The 18,679-nt window shown below is 42.5% G+C and overlaps 1 protein-coding gene across 5 annotated transcripts in view; it reads right to left on the reverse strand.

Moving 5' to 3' along the window:
- AFF3 (ALF transcription elongation factor 3) overlaps positions 1 to 18,679 on the reverse strand; it is a 340,331-nt gene that overhangs the window by 171,749 nt on the left and 149,903 nt on the right. The gene's annotated exons all lie outside the window — the stretch shown is intronic.

Below are 18,679 nucleotides of genomic sequence, written 5' to 3' on the forward strand. Positions count from 1 at the left end.
CAGGGTCTGGCTTATGGGGCGGTTTTGTCCAGGTCAGCGTTACAAAGAGAAGAAAAAAGAGACTTTGCTTATCTGCTGGGAATGGCCACTTGGTTGAGGTTATCACCTTGCACTGGTCCTGAGTAGTCATGGTGATGGGTTAGCTGTGAAACCACCCTGCAGCCCAGTAGCAGCATGGCTCCTGTGGGAGAAGTCCCCCTCCCACCCACTGTCCACCCCTCCCTGAGGTCCCTGGAGGTCCCTTTCCTGTCCCTGGAGAGCCTCCCTGCTGCTCCCTTTTGAGAGTTACGTGCTGAATATTTCCAAACTGTGATACCTGCAGATTATCTGAGGTACATGTTATATACGTCTGGAAATGAAGCAGATGAACACGGCACTTAATCCTTCGCTGATCTCATGCCTTGAATTTTAATCTTCGCTCTGCCACTGACTTGCTTTTTTACCTTGAGCAAACCACAACAGCTCTCTGTATCTCAGCCCACCCATCTGTTCAGATGTATCTGGTGATGTGACCCTCTCTGGCTGACCCACATTTTATGGGATGGCTGAGAGTCTGCATTAACACGTGATTAGATACTAGAGCACTTTTGGATTAAAACAATAACCATGTTGTTGCACAAAATAAGCATAAATCATTCTTGTATTGAACTGCTGAAAGTATTAAATATATATAAAGGATCACATATTCCACAAACACAGCAACACCAACCAGAACAGTTGGGAGTGTGGTGACTTATGGGATCCCAGGTTTTGTTAAGAGTGGACTACAGAGACTAAGCAATTGAACCTGGGTGCTGGGTGAGTAGAGAGAGGGGAGCATAGAGCAGAAATGGGCACAATCCCGTCCAACTGCCATGATAATTTTTGCTGCAAGCCTTTGAAGGTGAAGTGCTGAGAAAAATTAAAAAGTCCCATTCTTCATGTAGTACTGGGGACCTGCAAAAGTCCAATGTCAGGAGACAAATATGATCAAAGAGAAGCTTGTGCAGTTTTCTTTAATCTAAGTGAAGGCCAACTTTTGAACTGCAACAGAGAATTTCACTGTAAAAGGTATTATTCCAGGTGGTTATGTGGATTAAAGGTAACTGGAAAGATGGAGACATTGGCAAGATATAGAAAAATATATAAATATGTAAATGCATAAAGGGAAGTCAAGTGTGACTCCCTTTCCTAATTGCCTAACATGATTCCCACTAGATGCATAAATTACAGCTCCTATTAACAGCACTATGAATAATAATCAGTTTACTTTCTGGCTTGTATCTAAATATACTTTCTATATGATTTCATCTTTTATTCAGCTGTTTAAAAGCAGAACATCTAATTACAGTTCCTATTAGTCTACATTAATATTTTTTTTTTGCCACAGAGCATGTGTGATGACTGATTTTCTAAAAACAGACAGAATTTTTTAGCATATGGAAAAATCATGTTATTATTAATACATTCCCACATGACTCTACATTTCAATTCCCTTAATTATTTAGTCATTGCTGATTATGTCTTTTCACAATTCATTATCCCATTTCCTGCAACGTGGGCATTTTATTCATTAAGTGTCAAAATGAAGGGCCTGACCTCCAGGAAGATAATCAGGAAATAAGTGGCAGATATAAAAGGTCTGGGTTTCCCTTAAGTGCTCACTTATTTCAGTAGCTATGCCATGTTTTTAGTAAGCGGTGACAGAAACGCACTGTTGTTGGTAATTGCAGAAAGGCACGGGGCTGCCAGTCTGCATGAGCTCTGTTTTTCCCCATGCGTGCCGCTCGCATCAGCTGATGGTTTCTGCTGTACGGTGGCAAGAATGAGGAGGCGTGACGGCAAAGCGGTATCGCTTATTGTGTAATGGCACAGAGCAACGCTGCCTTTCAAATATTTAGCGGTGGAGAGCGCCGGGGGCAGAGAGGCTGGTTGGCGCTCCGCTGCTCGGGTCAACCTCAGGAGCAGGGGGACTTTGCAGGCTCTCGTCAGCCTCAGGTGGCTCCTGCTCCCCAGGAGACCTTCATACCATACTAAGTTTTTGGAGACAACACTACCCACTCTCTCCTGTTGAAGCCGGACCTCTGGTGAGGCAGAAAAGCCCAAGCCAGCATCCCAGGAGGCATGATGAAGGGTCACGTTTCCAGCCTAAGGGTTAGACCATGGGGCTGGAGAGGGACAGCTCAGGGTTTCAGGCCAGGCGTTGTGCTTCAGGCTTTCACCGGATTAAAAATAGGTCCACGCTGCACCCAGATGCAGAAGCATGTGCCTCCGGACTTCTGTACAAGCCTAGCCTCGGCCATGTCAGTGTCTTAAAAACCAAATGCTGATGGAATGACACCTCCCTGTATAAGCATCGCTCCCTGGCTTACCATGTCTGCTGCCAAGCTGACCCATTCAAAGTTGACCCCCCCAAAAAGCTAAAGGAGCTCAGCAGACAGGTGTGTCCCTTCTAGATTTTACAAGCCGATAATATAACCTGTGAGGAGCAGGGATGTTCCATCAGTGCACCTCTCTTCTCTTCCCTCTGCCATAGATTCTTGTCAAATTCTGTCACAGCAAAAAAACTATCACAACATAACCAAGTAACAATTATTCAGCACACACTCGCACACAGTAACAATTAAAATAAGAATTTGAGGATGATTTAATTAGCCTGAACAGCTGCTAATAACGCATGGTAATTTTGCAAAGTTGTGACTGAATGTTTGCGGTATTTATAATACATAATGCATACACATGTGTATCCCCATATGTGTGCTTGCATATATATAAAATGCATATATCATGTTTTATTTATGGGGTTTCTATCAGCAATAATTAATTTGAAAAGCTTCAATAGACATTACATTAATAGACAGTAGTTTCCTAAATAGCCTCATAGCTAGACAAATACTTTGCCTAATGCCATTTCATTTTCTGCCAGCTGCATGTGATTTGCTTTTGATCTGGCACGCGCTTCGTTATACATTATTAAAGAGCCAATCAGCGTGCCCCTGGAGTTAGCATCCTGCCCCCTGCTTACTTTTTAACAAATTTCCTCTTTTCTTTCGTACCACAGTGATTAATCATTTCAGCTAACGGCGCGTTGTTTATGATCTGAGTCAGTGACTTCAGACCGTCTTAATCTCCTGTTAGGCAGGTTTTAATGTGCTGGGAATTTACTTACAAGCTTTTATTTATAGCACAGTATGCTCTCAATTTCATGCAACAACAAAAACAAAACCTGCAAATAGCACTTGATTTCTGCTTTTAATGTTTCTGATGAACTTTATGGCAGAGAAAAGCACAACCAATCCATGAAACAGAAACTAAAAAGGCAGCATGATAAATGCTTATTTTTCAAAAGTGTCTCGGTTTTTATCCAGTTGTCTAGAGAGAACCTGTTGCCTTCCAGTGTCTCTCTGCAGTCAGATCGTTTCTGGTCTGGGTTATTTTCTACCCTCTGGTTGTCTGCAACAGTGCTTTTAGATGATTCGCTTATTAAAGCAGAGTCCTCTGGGGCTTCTAAAGTCCTTATTTGCAGCATCCTTATTTGCAGCATGGTTGGCAGAGAAGCAGCTTTGATTCTTCTGTTAATATTACAAATATTTCCAGCTAACTTTAAGATCTATGATGAAATGGCTGACCTCTGTTCTATGTTATAATAGCAGTTCAAAAGACTCTGTTATTAAGCCGAGTGCCTGACCATTATTGTTTTTTATTGTGCTGTAGTTTTGTCTAATATTAAGGGAAATGATTTGAGGGGAGAGATAAAGCACCAAATGGATTTAGTTATCAAAAACTTTATGATATCTTAGCTTGCTGCAGGAGTAGTCTGAATAGATTTTTGGTAGGATTTTTATTCTTTTCTAAGCAAAAATTATATACCCATCAATGCTCTCCATCACATGGGCAGTGCCAAGGACTACAGGCTGGAGATCTAAGTCTGCTTAAACAAATACTGTGCAAGGCAGAGACAAGGTGTCTGCAGAGCCCAGCCAGGATGACACAGAAATGAGGTTACAGGGTCAGGATCTGCTGTGCCACTTTCCCAGAGCACCCCCTTTAGGGCCACCCTGTGGAATTCTACATTTCTAATGCCTCCAGATTTTCTCTTTTGTTTCCCTTTTGCATCATAATGAACCAAACCCCAGATTTTTCTACATGGCAGAAATAATAGGCAGCATCTAAACTTTGGCATAGGGGGGGGCACAGCAGCAAAGGCCACACACACAGTTTAGGAGATTTGTGGTCGATGATACAGGGAGACAACTCTGAGCTGCTCTGGGGAGCGAGGAGACTGAGCTCTTTCTGGTCCTCTGGGATGCTGAAGAGATAGGCAGGAGCCAGGATCCACCTGCTTCCTCCCACTGATCACTTCTTCCATACTGTGTTTGCTTTTGTCTTTCTTGCATGTATTTTTAACCTCGTAATTTTTCATCCTCACTCATCTCTGTCCACATTTGTTCCTTTTCCTAAAGCCACACTGAGCATCCCATTATAGCTCCTGAGCTTGTCTATCTTATTGCTGTAGTTTGGATATCAATGGTTTGCTTTGATAGACACTTCATGTTCTTGAGCTGTTCCCAAAGGCAGAGGATCAGTACAGACTCTATGCTTGTGTTCTCCAACTACCTTTTTCTGAACATTGCCAACCAAACAGCTGGTAGGCCAATCATAACCTCACAGTACTATTACTTGTTTCTGGCTTTATTCTCATTGAAAAGTTTCCTATTTACCATTTCCCAACAACAAACTTCAATCCCTCTTAGCTTTAGTCACAAAAAAATTCATTGTCCATTTCAGCAAATCAACTGGGATCCCTCTGTAGGCAGTGAGGAGAGAGACATCTTCAGAGGACAATTTGTCCCATCCTCTCTCCCGTGGCTACCTAGAGAGATTAAATTCATAACTTAGATTAGACACCTGTCTTCAAATAGCTGCAACAAGGTAAGATAAATTCCCTCTCAACTCATCACCTAACATTCACACAGTAGAAAACATCTTCTTTTAAATGATCTCGTTAACTTTAGATTTGGTAAACCTGTATAATTTAACACAGTATGTTTAGAACAAGGAACATGTTAGCAAATTCACTTTTACAAATTTAATAGCAAACTATCAACTTGTGTAGAACCAGCAAGATGAGTAATAAATGTTACAAGAACAGCTTTAGGCATTGCATATTAATAGCTGTGGTAGGATTGACTTGCAGCGCCTTGGTTCTATGATCAGCAACAAGATAATTAGTAAAATTATCCTGCAAATTCATTATCTTGATTCCTTCCACTTGTGCATTTTATTCATTACATATCAAAATGAGGAGCTTTGCCTCCAGACAGATAATCAGAATGTAAGTGTCAGACACAAAAGGTCTGAACTTTCTTTAAATATGCTTTGGTAGATGTGACCTTAAATAGTCTCCGTGATACCAAGGAATTTACAGTCATTATTCGAAACAGAAGAAACACCGTAATTTTGCAGAGAAATGCAGTTGTGCATTTTACAGGCTTTCTCACACCTTAATTCGATTTTGAAATAAATGACTTAAACATTGGATAATTCTGGAACATAATGATTTCTTCCTGGCTTAGTCTAAATTCACCTGTAGTGCTGTGCATCGCGCTCTGTGCTCCTTGTCCTCCCACTACCCAGAGCCAAGAACTAGCTGAGCTATAATGGGACTCTCTTCAAACCATGCATCCAGGGAGTTTTTTGTCTCAAACTAGGGTGCAGGAAAGTTGCATGGACTGATGTATGCAGGTCTCTTGCCCTGCTGGACAGTTAACACATAGCCAGACATGTGAGATCAGAAGTACCTCTTGGCCACTGCCAGTTTAGATGGAGTCAGATGGACCAACAGCGTTCTCTTAAACAAAGTATTTCATTTTGCAGATCCTTATGTTTCACATTTCAGCTCTGCCAGGAGGTTCATGCATCCCTCCTGTTCGGAACTAATGCAAAGAGTTTAGCTGTCAATGCTGTGTCTGTTTTGCAAGGGGTGCTCAAACTGGCTGCCTCTGACAATGAACTTGGGGCTAGGTGCCTGCTTCTTCTAGGAGTCGGCGAACAAGAGCAGGGAGCAGCATGAAGGTGATTCACAGCAGGAGCCTGACTCCTTGCACACCAGAAAAATAGTGCAGTGCTTGGCTGGACTGACCCTGCAGCCATCTGGATTCAGAAACAGCAACAGAGCAGTGGAGAGACGAGCAGACGTGAGCTGGAGAAGAATGGCTAGGATGGATGGGTGTAAGATCAGCTACATTTTCCCTTTTACCTATGCTGGCTTCAGCATTTAATTCTCCTTATCTTTGCCTCACAGAATGCTCCATTTTCATATACTTTAACACACTTTAAGTTGTAAGATTCTTAAAGTGCTTTTATTTTGGGATATGAGCTTTGTAAAAATGTATCTGCCAAGCCAACAATGCTTTAAAATTCTTGCTTTGTATTTTAAAGACACCTAAGTTTTTACTTGTAAGACTTGATTCTATCATTGCTGCAGGAAAACTCATGCGTAGGGTGAGACATGGCCTTAAAAATTTAGTAAGAGCGGTATCTTTTGTGGAAAAGTTGAGGACACGGTGCAATGGTTCCACCATAATTAGGTACCTCTTGCTGGCCCCAAATCCCGCATGGTTCCTAGGATATACTCTGCAATGATTACCAATCCAATGGCCAAAACATGGGCACTTGAACAGACAGAACAAGATGCATCATGGATCATCACATTTCTGCATGGGTTTAGCTTGCTAGTACTCGCATACACTATTTAGCTTGCATGGCTTTTTCAGTGCCATATTAGCTTCTGCCAAGTGAAGCGTGTGAGAAAGGACATTCTCAAGCTGGATTCGCCGCCTCGCACATCTGCAAAGCTGCTGCAGCCAGAAACACTGCCAGGGGCTATATGAGAGTACCCAAAGCACAGGCATCTCTGGGCAGGCTGGCTCCTTCCCTGGCATCATGGGTTCAAGGGATGGGACACCGAAACCAAAGACTCCAGGTTTGTGTCTGTCTCAGTTCAGAACTCCCTCCACCTATCCATCCAACCTGTGTGGTTTCTGCCAGCAAAGAGGGACAGAGAGAGGGTTAAAAAAGCAGTGTCCTGTTGGTTTTTTTTTTAAATCAGAACTCACTGAAACCACTAAAAAAAAGAAGAAAGAAAAAAAACATCCATGAAAGCTTAGATGACAAGATATGGAAAGGTACATACACCACAGAAACAATAGCTGATAGGGAACATCCTTTACAGAAGGGAATGTTTGATGATTTGGGGAATCTGCCTATGTATAATTTATGAATTCCTTATGGCTGTTTTTTACTGTGTAATGCTTTATACTCTGTGTGCTAAGAAGACAAGGAAAAGAAGTTAATGTCTGTCCACGAAAAGGTCGATAGCTAAAGATTATCAGCACCTGAATAGATCTTACCCAAGGAAAACAAAAGGTTAAGGGCCATTTTTTTCCCCTGTCTCTCCGCAGGGGTCTGGATTTGGATAGTGGAAAATCACAGACAAGAGAAAAAAGATATCAGATATTAATCCTGCGTCTTAAAAAAAAATCATAGAGCCTAAGTGACTCCTGTGAGACTCCAAGGGCCCAGAGACAAAGGCAGCTTGTTTAGGAGAAGAGAGCCTGGGGGCAGCTTTCTGAGCAGGGAGACACCAGGGAGGATGAAAGACACTGCTGCCCGGGAGGGGAGGGAGAGGGAAAGCCAGGCTGAGCCTGGAAGACAGGGTGGAAATGTCATCTTTGGATGCAACAGAGCTGAGGAGCGACAGCAAAAAACGACGGGGAAATATAGATGAGGCAAAGCATGCAGATCTTTTATTGCTTTGTCTAGAGATGTACGCTGCTTCTCCAGCTAATGGAGAAAAGCCCCAACCATCTATTTTTTTTTTAATGACTGCAGAACCTGCAGTGGTCCCATAGCCTGGAAAACGTGATGCATATGGCAAATTTGGGTAGCCTGCTCAGGCTATGGGAAGCTTGTACGCCCGTTGGCCCTGTGCGGTGGGCTCAAACACAGCAGGCTGAAGACTGTCCATTTGCTTGGGAAAAGTCTGAAGTGCCCAGAATTGCAAAATCGAGCTCATGCCTGTTCCCAGGAAAAAAATTTCTTCAAGCATCATCTTTCTTACACTGTGAGGCTGCTGCAGCTTCCAGCTTCCCCATCTGATGAACGAGAGAGGGAACCAGCTGCCGCGGCAGCAACTATATTTAGCAGTCTATTTTGCTATTGATGCATATATACCTGGTTCCTATTGACTATAATGAGAATTATTCTGACAAACCACAAGGAGAATAGGCCTTTTAGGATTCAGTTCGTACTAATGAAATGTCTAAGGAAAATTACCCTCTTTTTGTCCATGCTAAATTATTCCAGCTTTTCATTAATACTCATTAAGTTTCTAAGGGTTGGCATTTTTAGCAAAAAAATAGTTTTTGCTGACAGAAAAAAGCCACCCAGATAAATGAAGAAAATGTTTACTCAATTTAATAGGCATAATTTTCTCTTTTGGTGCTCAATTCAACATCAGGATCTGAAGTCAACAAAGGCTGGATCAAGGGTCTACAATTTTTTTAATTGGGCTCTTCTCATTTACACTGGAATATGTTGAAAACTCAGAGCTATAATGAACCATTACATATGCGTGCATGCAATGCTACGAAAATTAATAATGCCTTGAATTTGCTAGGTATTTATTCAGCATTCATGAGTAAATAACAAATAACTTGATAATATTAATGAAAAAAAGCCTGTGGAAAACCCACACAGCTGGAAAGAAACTTTTTTACTGCGTGAAGCCCACTTTCTCTCCCACCAAGCTATTGTCATTATTCTGAATAACTTTTTTTCCCCCCAAGGGTAAAGTGACAGGCTTGCAATTTCTATATAAAATTGCATGGTTTTTGACTGAAGTTTGTATGTAAGCCCTTTTATGTCTGGGTGACTTTAAGTGTAGTCAATATTATCATAAAGAATATATATTTTAAATTAAATTAATTCCATTGGCAAAAATGAAGTTTACAGAAACTGTCAGAAATGTAATGGTTTATCACCACCTTCATTATAATCTGTCCAGTGGTACTGTTTGGAGGACTGAGTCAGAATCCCATCATTTAAGGTGACATCAATATATAATTTGTACGTGAAATAACTGGGTCTTTTCCAAGTACCTCACTTTTGAAGCACACCTGATAGCATTTTACTTCCTAAGCTACTAAATCCAAAATAACTCTAAGAATGACACAATGCACCATACACAGTAAATGGCATTTAGCGCTAATCATAAAGGACAGATACTATGACATTTTGGTTGGTTAAAACTTGATCAGTATTCAGTCAGTCTCTCTTAAAATATTCTATTAATAGCACTTGCGTCCTGCAGACAAATGACCGTGTATGTTGTCTTTCCTTCAAAAAACAGTTTTTACCTTTCACATTTTCAAAAAAAACCCCAACCCAATACGTCCCAAGGGCAATGAACTACAATGGGAAAAAGATGCCAAAATACGTAGAGTAAAAAATGTTAGAGATTTTTCAATCACAATTTTTGCAGTGTGGCTAGTACTGTATTCTCCAAGGTCTTGGAGTTTGTGCACAAGGCAGGAGGAAGCCCAGCACATTGTATAGAAAAGCTAGACCACACCTCTCCTAACACACCGACAGGACCACATACCTGAGCGCTGGCCCACAACTGTGCATAGCATTAAATCACTGACACCAGCACAGTTTTCACCGGCGCCAACTCTTGCAGAGAAAATCCCTGCATGCCCAGGGGCCTCTCCCAAAAGGCAGCGTGGGTGAAGCCACTCTGCTTCGTGGCTGTAAGAGAGTTTAACTCTTTGGACACGAGCCATGCTACACTGACTGGCCTCAGGGCAAGAGAACAGTTATTAGTCCATTTTACTTATTAGTATAGACATTGCAATGGAATATTCTTGAAAGCGATTTAATTTCCTTTTAGCAGACTCCTCTTTTCTCCCACAATTTCCTTAAAGTCTTTCTGCCAAGTGAAGCTAACTGCTAACTCATGTGTTGCTCCTAAATATGATTAAATAAGATTAACAAAAGAATATTTGTCTCAGCTCCCAGATGAGGAAAGCTGCCTCTCTCAGACATAAACAGAGAGCTCACGCTTCCTGGCTCAGACCAAAATGTGACAGTGGTGGGAGAGCTCCCGCTGATCATCTCCAGTTGTGGAAAATCAGGCACCACAGAGGAATTTCCTAGATGTAAGAGCATGTCTGCTGAAAATATTTGTGTAGCAGACAGGAAAAGGTGCACGGCCGAAGTACCTGTGTAGCATCAGCCACTGAAACCCACAACTCAATCTAATGCAGGTTTTCAGAAACGTATCCTAAGGTGGGGATGGCAGTAGGTCTGCCATCCTGTGGGCTCATGGGGCAAACCAGGGCTATGTCCTTAGGTGTCGGGGACCATGGGGCAATGACTGCCCAGCTCTGCAGCCAGAGCTGCAATCTACAGCCCAGAACACATGCACACTACGGGAAACCCTCCATCTCTCCCTCCCCTACTCTACAGCCATCCCTGGAAACATGGCGAAGAAAATGGGAACGTTAACCTGGGTGGAAAACATATCATATAACAGCATCTAGTTGCATTGTCTGATGAGTCTGCTTCCTTAATGCCCATTTAATCAAGGAAGAAATCACTGTCACCATGGGGTTTACTGGAGAATAAGGGTTTACATCTCAAGTCACGCCTCCTTTGTGGTCTCACTGCGTTTTGAGTGAATCTTACCAAGGGAGTAGAAAGTAGGCTGTTCTCTAAAGGTGGCAGCTGAAGGCATCAAACGCCGGCCTCCCAGCAGTGTGGACACCTGCTATTACCCAAATTTTATTCTTCTTTCATTAAGACTGATAGCACAGATCCTTTCTGGTATTAATATGCATAATTCTGTTGGCCTCAGAGGAGCTGTGGCAGGGATATACAAAATGAGGATCTATCTGGCCCTTTGCCATTAATAACAAGGAATCATTTCTCTGTATTGGAACAAGATGGTGATTGTGCCTCTTTTCCAGCTTTGTGAAACACTCTAAACAGAGAGAAAAATTAGTAAGTATTTTACTGTATTATTTTGTATAGCAGAGAGGCTGGGTTATTCATTCTGGATTCTCTCTTGCTTTGTCAAATAACAGGGTGTGTACACTCACTACAAAACAGCAATTTCGAAAATTAATTCCACCACATTAGCACGATAGTGTTTCACCAGCTCTTTTATACTGGCCTGCCTTTTCCTAACACAAAGCCTTTGCACATCGGCTACTTGTATTCTAAAAAGAATATGGGTCTCTTTCCTCTGTACCACCCTATTCGATTCAAAACAGATCAGATTTTGCTGTATTTGAAAATGTCAGTGCCGCAGCACGTGGGTGGCTAACGCCACAGAAAGTGCCTCCATGTCCTGCATTGGGACCTGGAAGACTGAAAGGCAGATTACCTTTGAGTGGCATTTGTTGTAAATCTTATTCCCACCATAAGAGTTTCTATCTTGATTGCCTATTTCCAAGAAACTATTTATAGTTTTTGCCTTTTTAAGGTGACATTTTTTCATTGACACCGAGATTTATTAAGTTCAAGGTTTAAATACACAGCATACTTCAAACCTCAAACTCCTTTGTGACACTATTTTCAACAACAACAGTGACAGCAGCAAAAATACAAGTGTGACAATTCAGGGGGGCTGTTGGTGTACAACTAATTAATGGCTGGTTGACATTATCACTGTTAGTATAGTATTTTAGTGCCATTTTACATGGCACTCTGTACCTCAGACTCTGTAAGTTAAGGGCCAGGGAAGCAATGTTTACGTGTCTGGGTTTAACGCATTGGCTGTGAAGGTTTATTGACAGCTGAAAACCACAATGTGGGCAATAAAAAGGGTGTGCCATGCACGGTGCCCAAACCAGGAGCAGTTTCTGTTCAGATGAGCTGACAACAAGTAACAGATCACCTGCAGAGAGACTCTGATGATCTGAGAAAGCCCCGAAAGGGACAAAAGCTGTGAAAAGTGAGGAATTTCCCTCCAGCCTTCTGGATGGAGAAAGAGGTAATAAAGAGACCCTGGTTGCAGCGGACACACAGAGAAAAGTCCAAGGCACCAGATCAGATGGTGTATCCTGAAAGCTGCCAAGGTGTGAGGAGTCAAGGGGATGATGGTGCACACAGGTATGCCTCCTCTGTAGTCATTGCAGCTTATGTGGACAAAGCCAAAATATCTTTAGCTAGGTCTGGTACTGCTGCTAATTTTGCTCTAGCAGCACAAGGTACTGTACAGACTGCTAATTCTCACTGAGAAGCTGGAGAAGCTCCAGGCAGAGAGCTTGCTGCTGCTCCACGGTGCTGCCATCCACACCACTAGCAGTACCCAGGCTGGCTGGAGGAAAGCTGACCTAGGTAAATCACTGCAGACGGTGACTGCTGTAGACGAGATATTGTACAAACGAGCTGGATGTTATGGTGTGGAAAGAAGGGCAATGTTAATAGGTGAGTATTGGAGGTTGGATTAGCTGGCTTGAACTACGTCTTAATGTTTCTGGGATTTAGTGCCTTGGGTGAAATGACATGTTTTCCAAACAATCTTGGGTATGCTTTTTCATTTATTTGAACAAGAAAGACAAAAAGAATAATACTGAAGAAATGCAATGAACAGTATACATCAGCCAAAATAATGTTTTAATCGCTCTGAAATTTAGGATACTAAAAGAAAAGCCGTGCAGTGAAAGTTCTCCTGAAAGATTGCAATGAAAACAAATGATATTTTATGCATCTGATACATTTTTAATATGATTCTGACACTTTGGAGTACTTTTGCATTCAATGAAACCCAGCAAGAAAGGTAGTGTCAGCAAACTGGGCCGGCTTCTAAGTCTCTATACCTTCTCTCTCCCCCATTGCCTCTCTTTTGCCTGGAGTTGGTGTTCCTCCTGAAACTTTTCCAGGAGTTTCCCACCAGGCTCAGTCACAAAGGCCAACACAAATTTCCCCATGAAGGTGTCATGCTGAGGGCGGCCTTCTCACCTCCCTCCCAAAGTTGCCCAGTAATTTCTTTCCAGCAGTGAGACTGCAATAAAACGCTCTGCTAGCGCAGAAGTAGCTATTGCACTAGCACTGTGCAGCAAAGTGGGTCTCGTTCCACCTGTAGGCTTCTCCCTCTGCTTTGGAAAGCAAAAGAAGTGTTTAGAAATATACTGCTGATTACCATACTTGTGTTCTGTAATTCTTCACATGTCCGACTCCACCAGGAGCTTAACTGCAGCCAGTGGGATCTTACAGTCATTAACATTTACAAGGCAGCAGTTCACAGTTGTTGAACTAACAACCTACCTCTAAGAAACTGATTTTTCTCCCCTCTAAGTATTGACACGTGCTCCACTGACTGTGATGCTTATTCACAGTGACAGTGTGTTTGGTAGGATTTCATGTTTTCACAGGATTTGTCTTGTGCAGACAGTTTCTAATTTACCTCTGCTCTTGTTTTAATTCAATCAGCTGATGGAGTGCAGCTGATCTCACAGCACATATGGCTGTTCACGTTTGAAAAAAAACCCTGAATATTTGATGGGTTGATCCTTAATGTTTTCTGCTAAAGAATTAGCAAGCCTGCTAATGAGCCAAGGGATCCCAAGCAGGGAAGGGGAAAAATACAGAATTAGATTCTGTTTTCATTCAGGTTTTTATGTTGCTCAAATAAGAAATACTGTGCTTTACATACTCTGATTAGTTTTACAGCGTAGAGAGATTCAAGTAAATTACTCATTAAAACCATCACACTTAAAGCATCATGTTTTCATAAGTGGATGTCCTGTGGCCATGGGGAGTCACAAGCTATTTGCGAGGGCACCTGTGAGTGCTCACCCCTTTGCAGAAGGCTCATGGAACCAAGCAGAGTTGTCCTTCACTGGCAAGGATGTTCGCAGCTAGAGTCTCAGTCCTTTCACTGCCTCCCCAATTGCTTTTTCTGTCTTCTCTGAAATAAACTTATCTGTCCTCCACCCCACACCCCATCCTGCCTCCTCACTGCTCCATGCCATCCCAAAGGAGGTGGCTTCTTCCATGTTAACTGGTCGTGCTTGGTTTTCATAGAATCACAGAATGGTTTGGGTTGGAAGGGACCTTTAAAGGTCATCTAGTCCAACCCCCCTGCAATGAGCAGGGACATCTTCCACTAGATCAGGTTGCTCAGAGCCCCATCCAACCTGGCCTTGAATGTTTCCAGTGATGGGGCATCTACCATCTCTCTCGGCAACCTATTCCAGTGGTTCACCACCCTCATTGTAAAAAATTTCTTCCTTATATCTAGTCTGAATCTACCCTCTTTTAGCTTAAAACCATTACCCCTTGTCCTGTCACTGCAGGCCCTGGTAAAAAGTCTGTCCCCATCTTTCTCATAAGCCCCCAGTGAGCATTGAAAGGCCTCAATAAAATCTCTCTGGAGCCTTCTCTTCTCCAGGCTGGACAACCCCAACTCTCTCAGCCTTTCTTCATAGGAGAGGTGTTCCAACCTTCTGACCACTTTCATGGCCCCCCTCTGGACCCGCTCCAACAGGTCCACGTCTGTCTTGTACCAGGGGCCCCAGGGCTGGACGCAGTACTCCAGGTGGGGTCTCACCAGAGCGCAGCAGAGGGGGAGAATCACCTCACTTGACCTGCCTGCCACACTTATTTTGATGTAGCCCAGGATACGGTTGGCTTTCTGGGCTGTGAGAGTATATTGCCAGCTCAAGACCAGTTTTTTATCCACCAGTACGCCCAAGTATTCCTCTAGCCCTTTCTCTGAATTCCCATTGCTCTCCTCCATCAGCTTCCCACTGTTTCTGCATCCTGCAGCCAAACACTGTTTGCAGGCCAAACAAACTACATCCGTCTCTCCCCAGCTCAACGACAGCTCTCATGTCAACAGAAAAAAAAGAAGGGAATTCACAAGGAACATCTTCAATAATTAAAACCTCAGCTTGCCTGTGGGTTTCCTTTCAAGAAAGCCACTCTAGGAAATCACAGCTAAGACTGTAAGAACGGCCAGATCAATCTCCAACCACTTATCTTACAAACCAAGAATTGCTTGCACCTCACACACTCCCTATCTCCTTAAATCCATAGCAAATATATTCAGAGTGCATCTGATATTGGTCGCAACAGTTAACTTAGTGGAGAAGCAGGACTCTCACTGCTCCCATTTTTCCTGTGTTCTAGAGCAAAATCAACATTTACTCCAAGCCCCGCCAGTCACAACAAAATACACAGTTCCACACACTAATAAAATCAAATAAAAATCAGCCAAAATTACTGATCTTGCTTAGCAAGCCTGTGTTTTAGCGAGGAAGTCAATAGGTTGGCTTTGGCGGTGTCTCAGGAACTCAGGTAGCAACTGCTCAGGGCATGGTGGAATAAAAGATATTTGTGTAGCCTTAACTCTTATCTACTTCAAAGTTTTCTACCATGTCCTCCACCAACAATGTGAAAGCTTGCAAGGAATTGCCTTTTACAGCTATCATCAAGTAATGAGGCTTTTCTCTCTTGATTTGACATTACATCTGTAACTCGGTCTTACTAGAGTTATTTACATTGAAGGCTCTCTTAGAAGTTTCTCTGTCCTCTATGTGCGTGCCTGCAGCTGGACAGAGGAGTCAGTACACTTTGAAGAAGTTGCTATAAATTAGTGCATGGGGTTAGATGAGGTTCAGGATTCCTGCAGTGATTATAAACTCAGCAGGAGTCCTTACAACAGCTCCGATCTCGACAGGGTTACTGTCTTGTTAATCAACCTCCTTCAGGACTGGAAGCGGTTCTGCATCTCAGTTCTTGGGGGCTTTTTTTTGGAAGCTGCAGTTTCATGCAGAATGATCTGTCAATTTACAAAGTCTACAGAGCTCTGATACATTTGGTAAAACAACATCAAAAAAGGCTAGACTTAAGCCGTGGCACCCTGCGTTGCACCAAGCAGCACAAAGACTGCAAATTCTTGTCACAGTTAGTGCAAAACAAGATTTGGTGATTTTAAAGCTATGCCTCAACTGATTTTGCAGCCCAGGGCCAGATGTTAGCTCTGGCCCAGCCCTGAAACCAGAGGGTGACACGATCTGTGCACAAACCAGCACTTGTCTCCTCTCACCCGCTGGGGAAAGGAAGCACGGGGAAGCAGATGGAGCAGACTTGGGGCACACTTTCTATTGCTCTTGGTCTTGCCTGGGGAAACGCGGACATGCTGTGGAAGTAGCTATCCCTTGGAAGAGCCACAGCCTGACGTGTGCAGGGGCCACACTGTCTAGAAAGAGAGGATGTTTTCTGCTTTGTGTTGTGCAAGAGACAGCTAAAATAGGGTGCAATGTTCCTTAAAAAGATAAATTTTAAGCATCTTCTTCCTTTTGCTGATGGTCCGTACAGTAGAGTGGCCCTTCCTATAATAAACACATTCCAGTGCGCCAGCAAAGAGCCATCTTTTCTGAGGGGAACACAAGGATTGCAGCTCCTGTGGCATTTCATTGTCTGCCTCTGGGCACCCATACAGGAACTGCACATATTCTGTCCAAAAAGGAGCTAAACTTTGGCTTTACTATGTGAATAGCACCTCCAACAAAACCATGGAAATGGCATTCCTTATAAATAGTCTATTTCAGAAAACCAGAAAATCTGTGTTAAACTGAATGGATCTGTTCAGCACAAAAAGAGGGCACAGAGAGGGCTGGAAAAGTCTGGATGCCAGTAATTTACAAAGTGAGTAGCAGTGGCACATTATTACTGTTGCTGCTTTTGCTAATTATCAGTAACAGCAACCACTGCTGATAGGGATTTATATTGCGAGAGTACCTAGGAACTCCTTTTGTACTATACAGCAGTTCCCTGACACAGAAAGTTCACTTTTCAGGACAAAAGAGAGCAGATGGCTACATCTGGCCTGACTGGGCACTACAAGGGACAAGTGGGACAACAATGCTAAAGCATGAGAAACAGTGGTACAGCCCTGACCTCACCACTGTTTTTCCACAGTCCTTGTGAAAAAAGAGGCTCTTAAGAAAGGATCTGAAGGTAGGTATGGTGCTAATTGGCAAAGTGTTCAAGGCTGTTCCCAGATCTGATGGGAAGCATGGGAGAAATTCATTCATTGATGTAAAACTTAGCAACAGGGTAACAGAGGCTGGCATCACCAGGTAAGCTAGAGTGGGAGATAATATGTTAGCATGAACTGGTAGACTTGAGACCTTATGATCAGGGACAAATAGTTGTACTTCATGTGATAGAGAAGGAGATGACAGTGGTGAGATGTAAAGACAAATGTCTTTGGGCAAGGTGTCAAGCTAGTAAAATGATCTGCACAGCAGCATGAATGGAGGTGGGTAACATTGCATTTGTCAAAACCAAGGAAAAGATGTTGCAGCAATCAAGGTAGGTAATGAGAATTTGGACCTGAGACTTATACCTTTGTGAATAAAGAGCTTCAGCTAGAAATGCTATAGAGTAACAGTCTGCAAGATTTACGCATAGTCTTAGACACAGTGACACAAGGGGAGTTCGGAATAGAAAGTGACACTCAGGTTAAAGACCTGGAGAATGGACAGACTGGGGAGGTTACCCATGATGACTGAGTATTCGTGTGAGGACAAGAGCTAGGGGATGAAAACAGTGCGCTCTCTATTTTAGCCATGCTAAGCCTCAGCAGATAGCGAGATATGGATGCAAGGTGTGGCTTTTGAGCTATGGATTGGTTTATTAAGTTTTTAAGCAAAGTGAAAGAATTTGTGAATAAATCCTCATGAACAAAAGGGTCCTACCCATCCAAGGATGTCCTGAATGCTTCATCATGAAGCTTCGTGAAAATATTTCTCGAACATTCCCAAGGGGGAAAAAAAGAGAGAACAGCAGCGGCGTTCACTGGTTTGGAGATGCACCTTACCATCCCTAGTCATACAGTGAATTTTTCTTCTCAGCTGGGGTCTCTTACATACCCACGTTCCTCTGTGTGGAAGGAACCATGTCTCTTCCACATTTTCTGGCTAATTGCACAAGCCAAATTGTACAACCTAAGGAGGAAGACAAGCTTCTTTGACTGTTCATTTTAAAAGCCTTGCATAAAAAAGGGGTGAATGAGCCTCACATCACATCATATACTTAGTTCATTGTGAAAAATGTAAAAAGCTCTCATGAATTATACTATCTGCTACTAATTTGTAACAAAACAGCAGGGACTGAGGCTAAGGCTTGTTGAATGTGCGGTTCAGCCCTTCAAAAACCTACTTTGTAAACGTTAGCTAAGTAAAAGCTCTGCCAGTGAAGTCATGAGCCATCCATCATCATCACCCTTCAATAAATTCTTTGTCCAGTTTAAGAATTAAAAACTGTATTTAACATATTCAGGGAGAATGGAGAAATGCCTTTAGAAACAACAGGCTTAATGCACTACTAATCTCTAAACCAAATATTTATAGCCCCATAGTTTATAAACAATCTGAAATATTTGGGTAGTGGATATCCAAGAGGTAGAAGCGCACACAGTAATAGGGAGGTTTTACCATTCCATCTACCTTGTTTGGTGTTTCACTCACTATTATATCAGATATATAAGCATTGTGAGTTATTGAATTATCAGTTTAGAAAAAGAACAAAGAAAAACACGAGTTAAAATATATGGAAATGTTTCATTGTTTATAAATTTGTCTGCCTCAGAAAATAATCAATATTATAGTTCATTCAAGCC

This window comes from Nipponia nippon, unplaced genomic scaffold, assembly GCF_047370975.1.
Source record: "Nipponia nippon isolate SJK-2023a ecotype South Korea unplaced genomic scaffold, ASM4737097v1 scaffold_2, whole genome shotgun sequence".
Lineage (NCBI taxonomy): Eukaryota > Metazoa > Chordata > Aves > Pelecaniformes > Threskiornithidae > Nipponia > Nipponia nippon.